General features: G+C 36.5%; 1 protein-coding gene across 3 annotated transcripts in view; it reads left to right on the forward strand.

Annotated features, from left to right (window-relative positions):
* Nucleotides 1-18,921, forward strand: part of EXOC6B (exocyst complex component 6B) — a 584,188-nt gene that overhangs the window by 19,330 nt on the left and 545,937 nt on the right. The gene's annotated exons all lie outside the window — the stretch shown is intronic.

Raw genomic sequence — 18,921 nt, forward strand, 5'->3', positions numbered from 1 at the left:
GGGCTGCATCAGACCCTTATCTATCATAGTGTTCTTGTTCTCTGAGAGATAACAGACAAAATAGGCAACCAGACCTATGAAAAACAAGTAAATAAAATGAAATTAACTCAGAAGTAAATGAAGAGAATGCTTCTGCAGCAAATTTTTCTAAGTAGTTTTGCTTTCCTCTATACTAGAATCCATGGTCAAAGCAGCACCATACTGTCTGATGGAAAGCCAAGGGTCAGAGACAACCTGCTGTTCTTTCTTTATCTGCCTGAAGCCAGGACCCCAGCTTTATCATTAGTTACTTGGAAAGATGACGTTATAGTTATGTACGCAGCTGGGAGGCTGCTGTCAGCCTAACTTCTGTGAACTTTGTCGTTAGATACATTAAAGATTTCTAGTTCACAGGCATTTCAGGAATGGTCTGTACGCATATTAGATTAATTCCTCCGTGTGGTTGCTTGTACAGTTGTGCAGGTTATATAGTACATAGCTGGGCTATTTATAGTGTAGCTGATGTAGATTTGTGTATTCATTAGGACAGTTTTCCAGCAGATGACAGACACGTATCTTGAAGAGAGGAAAGATACCATACAGGTGGGTGTGGATCCTATTTTTAAGTATTAAAACATTTCTTACAAAACTGTATATAAGAACTCTTTTATGTTGTATTTATAGATGCAATAATTTTAAGTCTGCTGTTCATGTATTTACCCTCTCTTTCCCGTATTTATTATTTCTCCTACATTTTCCCTATTTTAATACTGACAGCATTAATTTTCCTTTTCCTGAAGAAATGAGCTCTTAAGTGAATTTGCTACGCGGGTGTTTTGGACTCTTTTCTTTGGTGTGTTTAGTTTGTTCACAGTTTAGCAACTCTGAGGCCTTAATATGGATGTTCTTGCAACGTTGAGATGACTTAATGCTTGGATCCTGTTAATAGCTCCATTGTATGTTGAATAAATCTCACATCTTTGCCAGAGATTTGGGTACTACTCAGTTGTCATTCTTTCAGTATGTGGTCAGCTGGGATTCCAAGTTCATTTGTTATTGCTCAGAGTTTCCGGAAGGTTGCCCTGGGTAGCATTAGGCTTTTGACAGTATTCACCATCTAGAGCTGTTATTCCTAATGTTGGGTTTGAATGTTTTGTTATGTGTTGTTTTAGCATCAAGATTAGTCACAGTTCTGGTGGGGTTTCTGCTTTATTTCTGGTATTTTGAATATTTTTGAGATTTTTTTCCCCCCCAAAGTTTATCAGGTGGGCATATCACCTACATTTGTTTGGATTTATGTGGCACTAACAATACGAAGAGGAGCTGAACTTGGCCTTTTAGGTCATCAGATTTTGAGTTCATCTTAAACAGTGGTTCTCAGACAGGAGCGTGGGTCAGAATCACCAGGATGATTTGTTAATACAGATTGTGGGCTCCACCCCAAGAGTTTCTTATTCGGTAGATTTGGAGTGGGACCTGAGAATTTGCATTTCTAACTAGTTTTAGGCAATCCTGAGTCTGCTGGTTTGGATCACACTTTGAGAATCATCGCTCTAAGATAAAATTATCTTATTCTTCCCTAAATTTATAGTATTTAACAATCTGGCATGAAAGGAAGTAGGTTTAGGTCTTTGAGAAAACAATCAGAATCTAAGAATTCTTTTTTTCCAAGATGGAAAGGGATTTTTTTCTTTCTGATTTTGAAAATAATGTATATACAGTAAAAAGTTAAACCATAAAGAAAAGCTTAAAGATAAAAATTGCTTAAAATCCCATTATTAATACAATAAACTAATTTTGGTAAGCTTTATTCAGATGTTTTTCTATGCATTTATATAAATTTATAATCTAAAATGTTTCCATTTATAGCTTATATTTTGTAACCTACTTCTAAAATTAAACAGTATATAGTAGACACATATATATCAAGTTAGTGTTCCATTATATAGATTGCACAATTTGTTTAATGATAGTGATAAACATTTAGATTGTTTCCAATTTTCTAGCTGCTATACAAGTTATTATACTACATTTTTGAACATATGTTTAATCATTTTATTATGAATTCCAAGAAATGGTATTCCTAGGTCAGAGGAGATGTACATTTAAATTTTGATACAAATTGCCAAATTGCCCTCCAGAAAGGTAGTATGAATTAACACTTCCACTGAGAGTGCCTGAGCGTTGTCTGTAAACTGAAGTGCTTTAAAGATAGCAATTTACTTTACTCCAGTCTTATGGTAGAAAATGTTTTCTCTAGAGACGGACTTGACTCTCCTTGGAGCAAATAAAAATTCTAATAGTTCTGGGGTCAATAAAGAGCCCTTAGCTCTACCTCTTTAAATTTCATCATAGATTATTTAATCTTGGTGAGCCTCAAAGCACTGTCCCAGACATCCTTATATTCATGATACAGAAAGGAACTTCTCAGGTGACAACTGCATTATTTGTTCTTCATTCAAGTTTTGTTGAAAGTTTCTGAAAAGGGCCTTTATTGCAGGGTAGACAGTCAACATAGTGCTTTAGGAGTCATCTGGCAACCAGTTAAGTAACTAAAAATATCCTGAAATTTTAAGGTGTAAAAGGAAACCTTTAAAATAAAAGTCAAACCATCTTCTCAGTGATTTTTTTTTTCTTTGTTGTCTATTTTTTGGCCGTGTATTCCTATCAGGAGACAACGAGCACACTCACCCTCTTTAAGTGTATTTATTTATAAATTATAAGCAAGTACTAAAAATGTATATATTATAAAACATGCATAGAAAACTAAAAGCTTAAAAGGATGAGATTAAGATATTGATAGCACATATGCTCATGTTTTCTTTCTGTGCCTCAATAGAAACTGTTGTTCTCTGTGGGATTTATTTCTCAAGCATTGTTCTCTGCAGAGAACAAGGGCCTTCCTGATTTGAGGCATATATCTGAACTGAACTTTTCTACCTGTTACAGTCCTACCAAGCCCAAATACCTATTTTGATAATCTGTTCCTGAATCCTATAACGCACTTTATGTTTCTTTAGTCATTTCTGAAAAATTGGTTACTGGTAATCACCACAGTGGAGAATGAGAAGGAAGAGGGTATTAGTTGTTCCTTTAGGTAGATGGAGAAATTCTATTATTTAAATCTATTATTAAATTCTATTTATCTATCATTTATAGGGTGTATATTACTTTGATTTTAGGTCCATTCAGAACCATAGAGTTTATAAAAGGTGTTTCAGAGAAATCATCTTGTCTCATTCTTTTTATTATGTAAATTTTAGTGTAGAATAGTAGTTAAGAGCCCAACCCCAGAATCTGAGGTTAAAGTTCTTGGATTCAGTTTATGGCACTGTTACCTATTCACTGTGTGATCTTGGGGGAGTTACTGTATCTTCCTGTGCCTTACTTTGCTCCTCTGAAAACGGGCTAATAAGAGCATCCATCTTAGGAGGCTGTTGTGAGAGATGATGTCTATCTTGTGCTTTTACTAAATGCTGGCTGTTGCTACTAGAATTCATTCATTATTACTAAATTAACTTCAAAGCAGCATAAAAAGGAAAACTTAAATTCAACCAAAAAATTAAAAACTTCTCTTATAAATCTACCAGCAGATATTTTGATATTTTATGACAGGCAGAATGGTGTATCGTTCTGGGGTCCTACCGTCTGGGTTTGAAACCTGGCTCTGTTACTTAGTGTCTGTCACCTTGGTCAGATCAACTTGTGTGGGTCTCTGGTTACTCATCATTTAAATGAATGATGATAATAGTGCTTATCATAAAATTGTTGTTAAAATTAAATGAATTGTTGCATGTATAGAGTTTAGAAGAATGCTTGAGTATAATGACTGATCAGTAAAAATTCTGTATGTTTTATTCTTTACAGATGCTCAAATGCATTTATAAATTTTAATTTTTAAAATCAGATTCTTATCTTCTTTGTTTTTATTTGGTTATACTTATAATTTTAATATACTTATAATTTTAATATCTATATAGTATCCTATTATTTTGAGGTACTATGAACCCTAAACAATAATTATCTCACTTCTGTATTAGAAATAAGGTGTATTGTTTTACTTGTTTCATTTCTTCAAAAAGAAAGGGTTAGTCTTTTTGTAAACATTTCAAAAATATAGCTTCTTTCAGACAAAGACAAATACCGTATGATTTTATTTATATATGGAATCTAAAGAACAAAGTAAATGAACAAACGAAACAGAAACAAACTCAGAGATACAGAGAACACTTTGAGGGTTGTCAGATGGGGTGGGGAATTGGAGGGATGGGGGATGGGTGAAACGGAAGGGATTAAGAGGTACAAAATGGTAGTTACAAAGCAGTCATGGGGATGTAAAGTACAGCATAGGGAATAGAGTCAATAATATTGTAATACCTATGTATGGCGTCAGATGGGTACTAGATTTATCGGGGTGATCACCTCGTAAGTTATATAAATGTCTAATTGCTATGTTGTATACCTGAAACTAATATCATATTGAAAAATAAAAAAAATTTAAAAATACAGCTTCTTTTACATAACATTTTGACATTAAAATAACAATTTTAAACTTTAACTTAGTATATATTTCAAATGATATTGAACTTTAGGTCAAATGACCATGTAAAGTAATACTTGGAAATAAAATCATCATGATTTCATATTACCGTTAACTTTTTCTTGTTACCTAGTTGCATAAGCTTTTATGTTACTGGCCTGTTAGTAAACTTTGTAACTACTGTATATGTGTGTGATACAGACCATCACCTACATGTTTTCATGAATATCACGGTATCGATTTGGCCTGGGTTCCTTATCTTTTGTAGCTCTGCCTTTAAAACTTAAAACAAAAATACATATTATATGAAATATTTAGTTACTTCTGACTGAAATGTTGGAATTTATTGTGGTTTATGGGAACCCATGACAAATCTGTGAAAATGGCAAGTGAGAACATATACTGCTTTTTTTCTTGAGTGTTAGAACCTGCTTTGGTGTCTCATAAATGTGTGGTATTTAGCGGTTTGGCTCTCTAGTGATTTTGATTAGTGATTAAAATATCTATCATGTTGCTATTTTAAGTCAATGTGTTATAGATATGAGTTTAACTTTTTAAAAAAATGTCTTCAATTTTTACATACTTTTTTCAGTTTGAATGTGGGTAGGTGAATATGAATTTGTGATAAACAAAGCTTAAGAATTATAAACATCAGATCCTTATTTTTCTTTGCTCTACAGAGTTACACAAAATGGATTTTCAACTTTTATGTTGTCTTTCCTGACAGGTAAATTTTTGGGATGGAAATGGCTAAATTTACTGTCTGTATAGGTTTTCTCTTTCATTTTTTTGGTTTATAAACATTTCTTAAATATCTACGAATGTCAATTACTGTATTAGTCCTAAGGGATATAAAGATAAAATTAGAAGAACATGGTTTATTGGGAATTTCTTTGGCAGTGCACTTAGATTCTTAGATTGTAAAATCATGTTTGAGTAATAGTTTCATAATTTCATACACTTTTTAAGGAAAATAACTGTTCACAAAACATTAGGAATATGGGAAGTGAAATTAATTGTATCATCCTTTTTTGTGAATGGTTAGTTATTATCTGTTGGGAGTAGGGGTAGGGATGAAACAAAATTCTCCACATGCTGATAATTGAAGCTGGATGATAGGTATATGGTAGGAGATTCAGTTGATTTAGAACTTGAATCAAATGAAATATTGTTTCAGCAGATTTTTTTTTTAATTAATTATTTTTTATTTTTTGGCTTAACTTTTTTTTTTATTTATTGGGGTGACAATTGTTAGTAAAATTACATAGATTTCAGGTGTACAATTCTGTATTATATCATCTGTAAATCCCATTGTGTGTTCACCACCCAGAATCAGTTCTCCTTCCATCACCATGTATTTGATCCCCCTTACCCTCATCTCCCACCCCCCACCCCCCTTACCCTCTGGTGACCACTAAACTATTGTCTGTGTATATGAGTTTTTGTTTCTCCTTTGTTTGTCTTGTTCTTTTGTTGTTTTTGGTTTATATACCACATGTGAGTGAAATCATATGGTTCTCTGCTTTTTCTGTCTTATTTCGCTTAGCATCATACTCTCAAGATCTATCCATGTTGTCACATATGTTCCTATATCATCTTTTCTTACCGCCGAATAGTATTCCATTGTGTATATATACCACAACTTCTTTATCCATTCATCTATCGAAGGACATTTTGGTTGTTCCATGTCTTGGCCACCGTAAACAAAGCTGCAATGAACATTGGAGCACACGTGTCTTTACCCAGGCGAGGGATTGAGGGGTCATAGGGTAATTCTATTCGTAATTTTTTGAGGAACCTCCACACTGCCTTCCATAATGGCTGCACCAGTCTGCATTCCCACCAACAGTGTATGAGGGTTCCTTTTTCTCCACAGCCTCTCCAACACTTGTTACTATTTGTCTTGTTGATGATAGCCATTCTGACTGGGGTGAGGTGATATCTCATTGTGGTTTTTATTTGCATTTCTCTGATGATTAGTGATGTTGAGCATTTCTTCATATGTCTATTTGCCATTTGTATGTCCTCTTTGGAGAAATGTCTCTTCAGGTTGTCTGCCTATTTTTCAATTGGGTTGTTTGTTTTTTTGTTATTGAGTTTCATGAGTTCCTTGTATATTTTGGATATTAGCCCCTTATCGGAGGCACTGTTTGCAAAAATCCTCTCCCATTCAGTTGGTTGCCTCTTTATTTTGTCGATGGTTTCTTTTGCTGTGCAGAAGCTTTTAAGTTTCATATAGTCCCATTCGTTTATTTTAGCTTTTACTTCCCTTGCCTTTGGAGTCAAATTCATAAAATGCTCTTTGAACCCAAGGTTCATAAGTTTAGTACCTATGTTTTCTTCTATGCAGTTTATTGTGTCAGGTCTTATGCTTAAGTCTTTGATCCATTTTGAATTAATTTTGGTACATGGTGACAGATAGCAGTCTAGTTTCATTCTTTTGCATGTGGCTATCCAATTCTGCCTGTACCATTTAGTAAAGAGGCTGTCTTTTCTCCATAGTATGTTTTTTGCTTCTTTGTTAAAAATTATCTGTCCATATTTATGTGGTTTTATTTCTGGGTTCTCAATTCTATTCCATTGGTCTATGTGTCTGTTTTTCTGCCAATACGATGCTGTTTTGACAAGTTAAAGTCAGGAAGTGTGATACCTCCAGTATTGCTCTTTTTTCTTAAGATTGCTTTGGCTATTCGGGGTCTTTTGTGGTTCCAAACAAATCTGATGATTTTTTGTTCTATTTCTTTAAAAAATGACATTGGGATTTTGATGGGGATTGCATTAAATCTGTATATTGTTCAGCAGATATTTTGATTCAGTTTAGTATTTCTAGAAAATGGTAAATTTATTCTTTGTGATTTAGCATTTGATTGAATTTGTGTTTCAGTAAAATTCGTATTTAGTTTCAGATTAACTGAATATTGAGATGGTAAAATAGATAATAAAAAACCAACGTAGAAATAATATGTCTTATAATTAAGCATGTTTTTCTTTTTCTTTTTAATACACAATATATATTAAGACTTTCTGGTGTTTTCTAGGTGGTACATTTTCCATTATGGAAAATTTCATACATGCACAAAAATAAAGAGACTAGTATAATAAATCCCTTCCCTGTATTCTTACCATCGATTTAGCTAATAAAGGAAGGCTGAAGGGGATCTGGCTTAATTTTGCGGACTGTAGAAATGTTCAGGGAGGCAGTGCAGGCTATCACCCTGCTGGCCTTATCCACAGGTAGGAGGTGAGATTGTAGTTCTAAGAGCACTTTCCAGAGACATTTTTAAACTTAATAAAGGCAGAGTGGACTGTAGTATCCTTGAAGCTCCTTTCAGATTCTGCATTTCACATATGAGAGTACATTGAGGCCCAGCGAGGTCAAGTAAATTGCTTGAGATTGCAAAGTTTAGTTAGTTGGAGAATTTGGACTTCAGCTAGATTCTGTAACCCAAATTTGGTGCCTTTTCTCTTTAACTTTGGCTGTTGGCAAAGTATATTGTTTTGGTTATACTTTGTATGGCTTTGAGTATAGGAGGATTTTTCCTAGTGATGTTATATTGCAGTTATTTCTTCAATGAGTCCCCAGATTGGTGTTTTTTTACTTAGTCTTTTTCCTCTACTCCATCTTCAACTTAGTTCCTCCTCTTAAAAAAAATCCAAATTCTAGACCATTTTAGCCTTACCCTGCTTTTGTATTCTTCTATATAGAGACCTTCTCTTAGCTTTTCATTAGCTTTTTACCCACACTGAACTAAAAAATAATGGGAAGTTCTTTATGTCTAGCTAGACTATCTTCTGAGCAGATCCGAGAAAAAAAGGAATATTTTTTGTCAGGACCAGTCAGAGGTGTAGCAAGAAACTGAGACATATTTTGTAAACAGCTCTTCCCTGGTTCCGTCAGAAAACCACCCTTGCTGAGGAAAAGACCAGCTAATGTTGCATGCTTAGTACAGGAAAGGAAGAAGAACCAAAGAAATGATGGAGTGGCCAGTGGTGCCATTGACCTCAGGCATGATGATGCCAGTTTTGGGATTTCCAGGGGCAGCTATTCCTTTAACGTTCAAGTCACTCCTCCCATTGCTTGTATCTGAAGTCCCTTCTCTCAATTAGAAGTCTTCCTGGAAGCTTAATTTATCTAAGGTGCCTTCCCTCCTGAGAAGTGCTGTAGCCGGAGGTAATATTTGTACAGCATTAGTTAGGCTCTTTTAGCAAGTTTACTTTGTAATATAACCTTAGGCCATCTTGCTAAATTACCTTCTCTTTAAGGGCGTTCCCCTCCTGTGGTCTAAGTGAAATTGCCTCTGGCTGCAGGTTGAGCTCATTGTCTCTTGTGGCATAGAGACCAGTGAGGATGCCTGGGAGAGTTCTCCACATCTTCACTGTATAGAGTGGCATATGGGTTGTGCCAAGTAGAGAGCCTATGTGTACAGGTTATACCAAGATTTATTGGATAGAAGATTTATTTTTTATTTTTTGATTTAGGACTCTTAGCAGGTACTGGGGGTGGGAAGGTTGGGGAATACAGAGACATCCATGAAAGTGAGGGTGAAAGAGAGAGATTCATTTGTAAAGCAAATAATTATTTAGTGCCAAGTATTGTTCAGGATGGAAAGATGAACAAAATGGGGCCCCTGTTCTTGAAGAGCTCAGTAGTATATACGTTTTCTAGTGGGGAAGAGGAGTTATGCGTATATACATCTAATTATGGTATAATATGCTTAGGGTGCATTTATAAGGGGGGGAAGATAAAATAGTAATTCTTTCAAGTAGAGGTACTTTTTGAGCTGCACCTGAGATAGTAAATTCAAAATTATTTTTAAGTAAGGAAGTATATTAATTTTCTATGGCTGCTGTAACAAATTAACTAGCTTAAAACAATACAAATTTGTTAATCTTGTAGTTCTATAGCTCACAAGTCTAACATGGTCTCACTGAGCTAAAATCAAGGTGTCAGCAGAGCTGGGTTCCATTCGGGAGCCTCAGGGAGGAGTTAGCTTCCTCACTTTTCCCAGCTTTTGGGGCGTCTGCATTCCTTGGCTTGTGGCCCCCTTTCTCCACTTTTAAAGCCAGCAACAGAGAATCTCTCTGACCCTGCTTCCATCCTCACATCTCTTTCTGAGTCTCTTCCTCTTTCTCCCTCTTCCACTTTTCAAAAGCTTTGTGATTACCTTGGGTCTACCTGGATAATCCAGGCCAGTCACCCTGTCTCACAGCTGATTAGCAACTTTAATTTCACATGCAACCTTAATTTCCGTTTGCCACAAAACCTAATATATTCACAGAGTCCGGAGAGTAGGACATGGGCATCTTTGGGGGGCATTGTTCTGCCTACCACAGGAAAGAATAGTTGTTATGTCATTACCCTATTTAAAAACTTGGTTAATTTATTGCTTACAAAAGAGATTCTTATTTTTTTGGAGGGAAACCGGAATCCAAATATGATGAAGCGTATGATTCCTTTCACCAAGATAATGATAACACAGAAATTTTGTAATAGTTGTGGGAGGGCCTCTTAGAGGTCTAGGCGTTAAGGCCTTTGCCTTAACCTAACCTCTAGCTCTCCTCCTCCCCCCACCCTGTCTCCCACCCCCAGGAATCTGTTTTTCTAGCCCAGGGCTTCTCAGAAACATCTGTGAAATGGTATAAAATTATGTGTCCAGGATTTCTCCCCTTTCCAGCCAGGGTTGAGAACCACTGATGTAGCCACACTGGACTAACTGTTATTCCTAGAGAATTTCATCTTTCTCCCTTGCTCTCTTTACCTCCACTGGATAAATTCCTAGTATTTTTTTTTCAAGGTCCAGGTGAGATGGCATCTCTTCTGTGATGTTTTCCTGATTCCATACCTATTAGAACTTCTCTGTTATTTCTTTTCTACTTACATTTCACACTTTTTGTATTTCTGTTACAGCAATTAGCTCATTATGTTTGGTTGTTGACATTTGTTTCCTGAACAGGTTAGGAATTCCTTGTTTCTCACAGCCTTGCTGTAGTAAAGGAGTCATGATAGGTACTCGGTGTTTATTTTGATCATTTATCAAATAACAGTCATTGAGCTCATCTGCTTATGCTTGGGTCACAATCTGTCTGCACCTTCTCTAGGGAGTGAACAAAGGAAATAGAAATTTATCAAGTTGTAGGAATTGATTAAAGTATTTTTGATTATTAGTGGACTTTATATGAATTAACTTTCTTTTTCTGTTTGTTTCTCCACATCTCACCAAAATATCTGGGGGATATTCACTAAATTTCAAAATTACATTTAGGGTTGTTTGACATTCAGTCTGGGGAGCTTGGAGGGAGTGTCCCCTCAAAGTTAGGCAGTTATCATTCCAGAGCAGCTGATACTGAGGTAGGTTAAGTGGCCCATCTGACTGCCAGTTTGGAGAGTTGTGCCATACATATTTAAGATGCCATAGACAGAGAAACAGTGCTTTCAAGTATAAGCTCCACCTCAGAAGTCAAATGGTAGGTTATCTGTGTTTGATCAAAATTGATTTGCTTCTAACAAGGGCAACTCTACATAGCATGTGACAGGATTTCTCTATTTATATGATGGTTAATGAGTTTACTGAGCAACGAGGCAGTGGTTAGTGGGAGGGCAATTAGTTGTTCATAAATTTGTATTTATCTCTAACCCTAATACCAAGGAACAGTCTTTTGCCAGTGGACACCTCCCTTTTGGAATGAGATTTAGGACACCTCCCTGTTGGCACGCCTTGGCTCCAGTGGACAGATTGAGGCAGGGTTTTAGTTTCCTCAGCATTCCTTTGTCTTCCATTTTATCAATATGTCTTACATAATGTGTACCAACTTATTGCCTGTGTCTCTTCGTTATTATAGGTACAAATTATTCCGGCATCTTCTTTTCTTATATACTGTCTTCTTTCTACTTCAAATCTTTACCTTCCCAGTGGCAAAAGGGGCTCATCTCCCAGTTGAATTATCCCTCTAAATAGTTTTTTCCCCCCCGAGGCTCTGCTTAATGACTTCCACTTATATCTCACTGACCTGTTTGCAAGGATTGTCCTTTCAGTCATTTTTCACCTGACAACTATACCTACTCTTGCAGGCCCACTTCAAATGTATGTCATCTCTTTTTTCCTAACTTCTCCAGGTAGTTACGTAGTTCATTTTCTTTGCTACTAAAGAACATTGTCCATAACTCTGTTACAGAATGTATCACAGTATTATAGACTTGGCTTGTTAATTCTTCCTTGCCCTCAAGACGAAGCATTTTACCCTTCTGTGAGTTTTATATTCAAAACTAATGCATCATAGTAATATTTGGGACAGGCAAGGAGTAGGCAAATAGGCAAAACTAACCAATATTATTTTCTAAAGTTACTGTATTATAAATGCAACCTCTTCTTAGGAAGATCACCTTTAGGAAGGAGTACATATGGAAATTGTGGGTCTTAAATTGGATTCTTGAGAAACTGGATGCCCACTTCCCATTTGGAAAGTCTGTGTACCCTTTGTGTAGGTCTGTGTCTCTTTAAAGGTCACTGCCCTAAAGAAATTCCTGTGCATTTACATCAGGTTACATGTAAAGGAAATAGTCACAGCACCAATGTACGTAATACTAAAACATGGAAACAATTTAGACGTCCAAAAACAATAGGATTGATAAATTACTGTATGTTCATATGGTAGGATATTATACAATAATGAAAATGGATGAACCGTAGGTCAGATAGAATAACATGGAGTCATCTCATTTATATAATATTTAAAAAGGGCACAAAAGAATATAGTCCTATATTCCCATTGTATAATATTCAAGAATAGGTAAAACTAACCAATATTATTTACAGATGCGTACATAGATGCTCAAATATAGAGATGAACAAGGAAATGGTTATCACAGACTCATGGTAATGGTTACCTTTGGGGAAGATAGTGACTGGGGAGAGGGAGTTAGTAGGGCAAAAGTAACTGTGATTCTAGTAACCAGCTGACTTTAGGCAAATTACATATCCTCTTAGCCTCCATTTCTTTGACTATAAACTGGAATAATATAACCACCTTATGAAAGTTGTAAGGATTAAGTGAGATAAACTATTTAAACCATTTAGTTCGGTGTGTGGCTAATAGTAAATACTAAATAAATGGTAATGTTTTCCTTATATTATGTTTCTCACCATTACTAATAGCAGATGTTACAGGCTTTTGGTAGGGAGGATAAAGTTTAAAACAAGAGGATGAAACTGAAATAAGAAAATCTGAAATAATGAGAAGGACAAAGAAACTACTCGTACATTTGAGAGCTATCACTCCTTTTCTCATATACCTTGCTGTCTGGGAATATTATTTAATCTTCAAAATAACCCTGTGACAGATTCAGTTATAACACCCAGAGTGAAACCATGTTTTGTGACTTACATGTCATTATTTATTGCCATTTTACATCAGACTGGTTAGGTAGCTTTCCCAGGGTTCTACAGCTAATAAGTGATACAGGTGGGATTTGAATCAAGATTTTTTTTTTATTGTGCTGTTATTAATGATTAAATTTGATTTGAAAGTTGCCAGTAAATAGCTGTTAGTCTGCCTTCAGTGTACATATAAATGCTCTCAGAAGTGTTTGAGATACACCTTGAGAAATGGAATCTAAATTTCAGTGAATTCAAGATTACAGGCAAAATTTACACGATTGGCTGCTGAAGCACATCTGATGTTGATTCGTTGTGTGTTCATGGTCTTTGATGTTTCCTATAGTGAAGCCAGGTTTGACAGTTTGCGATTAGATTTACAGTTCTCCAAGGATTAAAGAGATGACTTCACCAAGGATTGCTTATCCATGAGGTAGGGAAGATCTATATCCTTGGAGTATTGAGTCCTTCCCAGCTGGATTTGTTCTCTCATTATTATTTGCTAATAAGCATTTACATAACCTTGGGTTTTAAATTCATTTTTAATAGTCCTATTTTCAGTTCAGAAAGTATGGTTAGCATTGCTCTTCATTTAAGCACACAGGTAAAGTTAAGTGGCTTTAAAAATCCACCCAGAGAGGTTGTAGTCATACCTGGATGTCAACTCGTATTTCCAGCTCCAGGTTGCTTGTTAGTTCTAATAATAGTAAATCTCTAGTCTAATTTTCTAGACTCTTGTTTTCTGCTGAGTAGTTTACAATTCAAATGGACTGCTTATGTCTTGTCTCCCACATTAAGGAGGGAAATATGAACAGCTTATTCAAAATATTTAGATTTAAATTAGGAGGCTAGAATAAACTGAAAGCATGGCTTTTTGTGGGATGCTTTAGGTCCCAGAAAGTGTTGGAGAGACCCTTTTAATAAGCTAATTATTGAGCTTTTTAAAAAGTCCCCATTTTTACATGAAGGTTGGTCCCTATTAAAGAGCATATTGTGGATCAGGTCCTTCCTGCATTTGAGGTATTAATGGGCTACCGAATACAGAATTCCATTCTTACTTTTATTTAGGTGAAAAAACCCAACCCAGGTTGTAGAAACTTGCTGCTTACTGCTTCTATCTCACTGTTTTGTTTTTCTTAGGAGGTTTATTTGATTGTACTCAGTATTTTCCTTCTTGGATTTAAAATTTTTAAAAATGATTTCTGTGAAGGTTTCTGATGTTCCCTTAAAGTAGAGGTGTCATTTGTGTGGTGGGGGCTGGAAATACACTTAACACACTGGTCCATTTCAACTATACTAGAGAAAGCAAGGGGATTTATGGCTGCCAGATGGGAACTCCTTTTCCTAATTAGCCCGGTGCCTTTCCCCTCAGTTTGGCATCAGTAAAGGGGGTCTGTGAGCATCTAGGTAGGTTGGTATAAGACTTCATGAAGTTTATAAAGAGAGGAAAAAGTCAGACTCTGCTTTCTATTAATTAGGTGGTGTAAACAGTAATATTTTCCCCCTGAACTCTGGGAGTATGAATATATGAGTGTGTCAAGGTATGCCTCCCTGTCTTCTGCTGTCCCAACATTTTATTAAGAAAAACTCCTAATTTAAGGAAAAATGGAAAGACCAACCATCTAGATTTGATAATTAATTATTAACATTTGCCATCCTTACTGTGGGGACAGAGCCAGGAGAGCAGTTTCCAGGCTCCCGACCTCACATGGAAAGGTGCTGGCTCGGTTATTAGATGGTCATCAGCTGTAATCAGCTGGCGAGCTGCTGTGGCTGGGTCACCATTGACTGTTACCGGTTAGCCATTAGCCACTAATGTAACTGCCATGGCTAAGCTAGCAAGCGTGGATTGCAGCTAGCTAGTAGGTGGGTGTGTTGGTTGGTTGGTTGATTGGTTGGTTGGCAGGCAGAGAAGCGGATGGCAGATGGCGGATCGTGTCGATCCTACTTCCTGTGTCTCACCTGGCCTCCAGCGAGACTGGGGTGCAGGAAGACCCCTCGTTGGGGTACTAGCGGATGTTTGCTTTTGTGTCTTGACCAGCTGCCATCGAGAATATAGTGGTATGACTCCCCTATCTATGGCTCCGTGGGTGATCCTTTTTGGCCTCACCATGTCCTATGTTCTTGTGTGGGGAGCGGGAGCTGAGTCCCTGCGTGACACTTACTTTATACACATTTTCCTCTTTGGGCATCAAATTGGCTTTTTCTTGTATAGTTGGGAGAAAATTAAGTTTGGTGCCATCAGTTACTTAGTTCTTATTTTCACAAATTGCCTGAAAGGTAGAACATTTTGACTTCTGAGTTATGAATGAAGCAGTTTTCTTTCTGATAATGTTCATCATGAAGCAAACATAAAGCATGTAATCACGCCCACCTGTTAGGAACTTGGGCGGCATAGCTAAAATGAAGAAGCAGGACACTGGTATCATTAATTCACAGTCACCTCAGAAGGTGTTGAGTTGTTGTCAAGAACCCAGTGTCCAAGCTGTGCCCCAGCAAGCTTACCACACACACCTATCCTGGACTCGTGCCCAAAGTCTGTTATCATAAGGGTATATTCCCAGGAGGTGGGGGTGAAATAGGGACAGGACAGGTAGAAGGAAAGCACGTATTGATCCAAGCTTAATGCATTATGTATGTTAGTTCACTTAATAATAATAACAACGCTATTATAGATACTAGTGTTCTCATTTTATAGCTTGAGGAGACCAAGGTTCAGGTAAGTTAAATATTTTGCCCCAAATCACATTCTAGTAGTGAGTAGAGTAGTATATTTGAATTTTAAAAAAAAAAAGGCTATGTTATTTTTAGGTCACTGTGCTCACAGTACTTCAGGTGCTTTTGAATTAGGGCTCACAGGTGGAAAATGGTGCTTTCAACATTTAAATTTGGTTATATCATTGAAGTCTCGTATGATTGGCAGTCTGGGTGTGACTTGTCAATACTGTTTCTTAGAAGATAGTTGACAAAGGTCTTAGTTCCTTTGGGATTTTAGGGAGCTTGGTAGTGCTAAGTACAGTACTTGTAGTCATGTTTTGTGCTTTTGCTCATTCTAATAAAGAAACAGTGGAAAATTACAAGGTAAACCAGCCTAAAGACAGCTGAATTCTGCTGCATCAGCATTTTAGAAGAGATGGTGCCAGACATGGCACCACACCCAGAATCTGCCAGGCACAGCCCACAAGAGAGGCTAAGTCAGGAATTCAATGGAGAGATCGTGACTCATCTCAGGATCCTGGAGAAAAAGCTGACATGAAGATCTAAGGAGTAAACAGAAGCAAAGACTGGGTTCATAATTTGCTCAGGGTTGTGCCAGTCGTAGCTCGAGGAGTATGAGAGAGTCTTGATATTCCGGAAGGACAGATGTTGTGAGGCATGTCCAGTTCTAGAACTTTGCTAATTGAAATGCTGGTAGGTAGTTTGCTAGGCTCATGAATAGGCTAAATGACTAGGCATCACATTCACTGTATCACCTATTTTGTACTAGATGTTTTTTAATCACAACAGCAGTTAACATTTGTTGAGTACTTTGTGCTAGTCCCCATTCTAAGCAGTTTAATACATGTTAACTCATTAAATACAGCAATCCTGTGAGGTAGATGAGCAAAGCAGCTCAGAGAGGTTGAATAATGCTGAGATCAGGGCTAGGCAAAAGGACGGGAACTTGAACTTAGGCAGTGTGCATGTAGTGTTTTTGCTCTTGACTTCTATGCTATATCAAAACCATGCTGCTATATTCGAAGAGCACTATAAGGTAAGTATTATCTCATCCTTGCATAAAATATTTCCTTTAAGGTCATGCTTGACAAGGAAAACTATGAATATCAAGTATTAAAAACTCTTTTAGTCATGGCTCTCTTATCTAGCTCAGATGGCTTACTGGGTCTTCTGTTTAGAATTTAGAATTTATAGTGCTGTCTCAGAAAAATCTTTTGGATCTTAACTAGAACTTTCTTGAAGCTTGTGTTATAATGACAGCTAAGTTATAATCTTAAATTTTCCTTGAAACTGTCTCTTATGGAAAATAAGAAAACAAAACAACCCCCTGGAGATTGAGGTGAATTGGCTTTTTAAAGATCTTCTGAGATGACTTCATAGTATTAGTTTGAGAGAATCACTTTCTAATAATATGGAATAATTCAAAGCTTGTCAGGTAGTTGTTCTGACTTAGAGTTCTTTGTGAGGTTTCTTTGGGATCAGATTTCTTCTCTAATCTCTAGCTGTTTTCTCTGAGCTCCTATAGCTCATAAGCCATAAAATTTAGCATTTAAATAAAGACTTAGAGTGCTGTGTGTGAGGTCAGAGGGGTAATGGATGGGGGAGGGGTTGTCACTGTGTGAGGGATATAAATGATAAATGTCTAACTATTACATTGTTTTGTGCACCTGAAACTAATAAAAAAATGTTAAAAAATATATATATATAAAAAAGACAGAGTGGATGTCGTCATCCCCACTTTCCACTGTCAATGGCCTAATTCAGGCCCTGTGTTTGCGTTGACGACAGTTTCCTTGCTGGTGTCTTTTCAATTTTTTCAACAAATATATACTTACTTAAGATCTGCTATGTGTGAGGTGCTGTGCTCAGCCCTGAGTGTATCAACAATAAACAAGACGGATATGGCCTTGCCCTGAGTGTATATAGTCTACTAGTCCGTCCATTTTCCATACCATTGCCATAGACGTCTTCTGAAATCCAGATCACATCTCTACTGGTTCTCTTTTGCCTACTGTAAGCTCTTCATAGTCAAGTTGTAGTATACCTCAACAGTTCAAATGACTTCGCCAATGAAATTGTCCTTGAGCTCTCCTTAGTAGCAGAAACAATTATTTTCTTATCCTGGGTCCCCTAGCACTTTAGAAACATCTTTATCAGAGTATTCATTATATTTGTTTGTGTCAGTCTCCTCTGACACTTTGTGAATTTCTTGAAAACAGGGATAGTATTTTATTCATTATTGTTTTAACATCAGTGTCGAATATAATTTCTGGAATGTAAGTGCTCCATACATGTTTGAATTATGACATCATCTTAGTACTTATATCATTTCATTTTGTATGTCTTGTTTCTCCAACTGCTAGGTTAAAGACTGTCTTATAATTTCTTTGTATTTCTTCTGACATCCAAGCTGGGGCAGAGGACATAATATATCCTTACATAAATATTTTCTGATTATTATTGTTCTTTCAGTATCTTCTGCATGCTAGCCCTTTTGTTTAGAAAAGCATTTATTGGGCCCTTGTTTTACAGAATATCTTACTTTATTAAAGAAATATCTAACAAATGAAAAACAGAGAAACCAATGATAATTTCATTCATCCTACAAGTATTTATTGAAATCTTCTTAAGGCATAGTACTACGTAAGTCCTGTGGAATATACAAAGATTAATAATACATAATGTCTTTCTTAAGAAGATTGAATTTATTAATGTAGAAAACACCTGATCTAAAAAGGTGAGACAAGACGTCATCAAAATGGCAGCGTGAGGAAAAGCATGTCATAAAAAATAAAGCATTGATTATTAAAAAATAAATAAGTAAATAAAAAGGTGAGGCGGGGGCTTTGGGAGAGAATGAGGGGCAGAGGCGTTGGAGACTCAGGGAGTGCTTCTGGAGAAGGTGACATTTGAACTGAATCTTGAGAGACGGCTAGGATTTATATTTGTAGAGAAAGGAGAGATGGGCATTTCAAAAGGTGGAAAAAAGTGACCAAGAAATAGACTTGTATTCATTAGGATTATCCCCCCAATATTTCTCGTTCTCCTCCCAGGCACGTTATATCCTTGCTCCTTGGAAGTTAGTTGTTGCCATGTGAGTTGTTTTGAGCTGAAGTGACATGAGTCACTTCCAAGTGGAAGTTTTAAGGGCTCATGTATCACTATGATACATGCCACAGTGACCTGCATTGCTCTGCTGAGCATGTGGACCACATATGGTTGGCTGCCTGTATTTGTAAAGAAAGTTTTATTGAAACGTAGCCGTGCTCATTTGTTTATGTATTGTCTATGGTTGCTTTTGCACTACAACAG

The sequence above is a fragment of the Rhinolophus ferrumequinum genome, chromosome 13, assembly GCF_004115265.2.
Source record: "Rhinolophus ferrumequinum isolate MPI-CBG mRhiFer1 chromosome 13, mRhiFer1_v1.p, whole genome shotgun sequence".
NCBI lineage: Eukaryota > Metazoa > Chordata > Mammalia > Chiroptera > Rhinolophidae > Rhinolophus > Rhinolophus ferrumequinum.